This window comes from Protobothrops mucrosquamatus, unplaced genomic scaffold (assembly GCF_001527695.2).
Source record: "Protobothrops mucrosquamatus isolate PMUCROS unplaced genomic scaffold, P.Mucros_1.0 scaffold4456, whole genome shotgun sequence".
Classification (NCBI taxonomy): Eukaryota; Metazoa; Chordata; class Lepidosauria; order Squamata; family Viperidae; genus Protobothrops; species Protobothrops mucrosquamatus.
Window position 1 is genome coordinate 2,181 of NW_015390366.1, and position 4,070 is coordinate 6,250.

Sequence of the window (4,070 nt, forward strand, 5' to 3'; positions counted from 1 at the left end):
GAGAAAAGGTGGCGGAACTCAAACCTGGCCACGCCCTCATCAAACCCTAGGACCGCCCCTTTAGAGAACAGGAATGCAAGTAAAATTTGGGAGGGGCTATTTCCGGTGTGGGAGGGGCTATTTCCGGTGCGGCCGGCCCGGAAAAAGGTGCCGGAACGCGGTTCCGCCGCGTTCCGGCTGAAAAAAAGCCCTGATTTAAACAATAATTTCCTCTAAAAAGTGGAGAAAAGCTACCAAGATTAATGGGTACTTTGGTCCTTAAAATGAGTTGGGATTTAGTAGCATCTGTATAAAGGTAAGAATATGGAAACAGAAAAGAGAAGGAAAAATAAACAGGGATTTATAGGACAAATAAATGCTGAATGGTGTGGTGGGCTAGAGATGGAGCTCTCACCTTATAATCAAGAAGCTGTGAATTCAATCCTAGGTAGCGGCATATATTTTTCTCTCTGGGTGCAAAGAGAAAATATCTACTGCGAGTTCTGCATAGGTGTCAGGAAGGGATTTGGCCAGTAAAAGCTCAGCTCCATTCAGCCTCCCTGACTCCACCCCAATGCAAGGGATTATAGGGTCATTAAAAAAGCAGGGCAAATAAATGCTGATTTGAATTATTCTGGATTATTAATTTTGTGGGGACTATTTTATAAATTTGTATAGCACTATGAGCAGTTTTATAGATAAATAATTCATCCTCAATGTACCTCTGTAATTCTATACAATGTAAGTCTACTATATAGAATTTCAGTTCTTTAGGAAAAATCTAAATACTTAGCATGGGTGATGCTTAAATTTCTTTAATGCTGAAGTTGGCATTTCAACGGGGAACATAAGGCATTATTTTCATTCTACAAATAAAGTTGCTACACATCTTGCAACACAGAAGGACAATATAACCATTATAATTCTGGTCTCCAAAATAAAAGTGTCAACAATATGATTCTGTGGGATTATTTTAATGTGCTAAACATACTTAAAAGAAAACTCCCTTTTTTTCTTTACACACAAACATGCATGAACAGAAATAGATCTATCTCCCTAGGATATTAGTCTGAAAAGACTTCTTGATTATTTCTTTAGAGATCTGGGGGGGGAGTGGGAGGGAAGGAGACATATTATAGAGGGAAAAATATTATAGCCAACAATACATACTTAAACTCTATGTATGGAATACCAGCACCCCTAAATAATTTTTTGTTCAGTTCTTTTTTCTTCTGATTATTATTAATGGGAAGGTTAGAAACTTTGTTCTGATTTATATTTTTCATCATTTAGCCCTCCTATCAATGTATCCTGATTTTAGTAAATAACTATATTTCTACAGTATATGATTTTAGCTTGTATATGAAAGCATCAGGAGAGCACCTACTGGATCGCTCAAAGTTCCATTTTTCTCCAGAGTTTTTTTCTCCTCCCAGTCAATGTCTTATAAGCAGGAAGTAGAGACTACTGTTGTTCCAAATTATGCATACTTTGTTGTCTTCCATGCTTACAGGACTACTTTTGACCGATGATTGATAAGATTCAGTACAGTTTTATTTCTGATACTATTTTTTTTTTATGCAAAGAAAAGAAACCAGCTCTCCATACATACAGTTTCCATTCATAACAATAGAAAGAAGAATAGTGAGCTGAAATATTTACTTGGCTCAGATTTTTAATCAAAACGTCCCAAAGTAAAAACATTCCTGTTTATAGGTTGTTTCTATCAAAATATTCTGAATTATGAGAAGTATTTAATTTGAATGGTTTTAATTAATATTTACAAATAGTGGAATTTTGTTAATTAAATATTCTCAAAACATTTCCCATTTCTGCTAAGGAGAATTCTCCAGTGCATATTTTTCTCTAGGTTTTAGTGCATAAAACTCCTATTAACATTAGAAAGATTTCTCCATGCAGAACAAGAATGGAATATGAAATGAAAAAGCATGCTGGAAATATTTTATGAGCAATTTGCTCTTAGAGTTTTATTACTTCATAGTTGAAGGAAGGACAATTTCAACATAAATAACAAAATAACAGAGTTGGAAGGGACCTTGGAGATCTTCTAGTCCAACTCCCTACTCAAGCAGGAGACACGGTACCATTCCAGACAAGTGGCTGTCCAGTCTCTTCTTAAAAGCATCCAATGTTGGAGTACCCACCATTTCTGAAGGCAAGCCATTCCACTGGTTAGTTGTTCTTACTGTTAGGATGTTTCTCCTTAGTTCTAGGTTGCTTCTCTCCTTGATTAGTTTCCATCTATTGTGTCTTGTCTTGCCTTATCTTGCTATTTTTGACTTTATTTGAAATGATGAGAGGATCCTGTTCTAATCCAGATTAAAACATAATTATGGGGAATCTTCTGTTTAAAGCAAATCAGTCTTCAGATTTAATTGATCTATTTTCAAATTAACCTCTTTCAAAAAATAGATTGAAAGGCAAAAAAAACCTCTCAGCCATACCTGTAGAAAACCAGAAGACTCATTGAATTCACCTGACTCAAAAATAAGCACATATTCAATGAAATTTATTTTTATATAGCACTTCTTAAATAAATGTTGCAGTTTCTAGAAAAACTATTTCAAAAATTAATTTGAGAATAGCTGTTAACCTGAAAAAAATCCTTCAGTTCATGGTATGTTCTAAAATTGCAATAAATTTCTAGGGAGAACCTTAGATTTCTTGCTTCTTTTTTTAAAGTGTGAAAGATGAAAATTAAAAAAAATTCCTTGGTTTAAAATTTCCAAGCACACCAAAGTTAAAGATCTTAGTAAAATAATGTTAAAAAGACATTTCAACCAGTTGAAATACTATTTGGAAATAAGTACAAATTCTGGTAAAAGAAGCATAACTGACTGTCAGAATTTTGTTTTTTAAAAAAGGAGCATAAACAAAATATTAACAGCTGTAAACATTTATGATTCCTGAAAAACCCAGAGAGACATAACCCTGGTTTTTAGCCTTCCTCAGTCACAGGAGTTTTAAAATGAGGTATTCATTATATTTGTTCTCACAATATAAAAAAGATGTTGAGACTCTGGACAGAGTGCAGAGAAGAGCAACAAAAATGATTAGGGGGCTGGAGATTAAAACATATGTGAAGAATGGTTGCTGGAATTGAATATGTCTAGTTTAATGAAAAGAAGGAGTGGGGATGACATGATAGCAATGTTCAAATATTTGAGGGGGTGCCACAAAGAAGAGGGGGCAAACCTTTTTATTCCCAAAACACCAGAAGATAAGAGAAGAAACGATGGATGGAAACTAATCAAGGAGAGAATCAACCTAGAACTAAGGAGAAACTTTCTAGCAGTGAGAACTATTAATTAGTTGGAACATCTTGCCTTCAGAAGTTGTGGGTGCTCTATCACTGCAGGTTTTTAAGAAGAGATTGGACAGCCTTTTGTCCAGAATGATGTCCGGATTTAGAGGGGGCTGGACTAGAAGAACTTTAGGGTCCCTTCCAACTCCGCTATTCTGCTATGTTATGAAGCTATCAGACAGCTAATAATGCCAGAAAATAATAACTTCCATTAACATAAAAAATGTTGGATGGAATTTAGAAAATCTGTGCATTGACAAAATCTCCATCTGTCAATTGCAAAAGCCATATTGCTTGGATCTGCACATATACTATGCCAATACATTGTGACATCTTCATTTTTTTGGAAAAAAACAACAGTTTGTATGAAGGCCACCACCAGCTAAAGAACAGGCAACTGTGATTTCATAGTGTTGCATATGTAATAATATTTCAGCAGCTTAAATGAAAACACTTAAGAATTTATTTGCATTATGCACAATTTGGACTGCCCTGTGGATTTTCCTAAAGGACAGCTTTTCTGCAGCATTTATTAAAAGATAAATATTTATTTACTGGACGGAACAAAAATTATTCTTTCAAGAGTTAGTCATGCTTTAACTGCTCATAGTGTCTAATGAAGTAAAAGGATGTATTGGTGAGTTTGGGTGGGATAAATTACTACAATTGCTAGATGCAGTTACAGTTTACAGTACGTTCAAAGTCTTTTGGCAAATAGCTTTAATTAATGGATTGGGTCTAATTATTTGTGCTTGTGGCCTGGAAT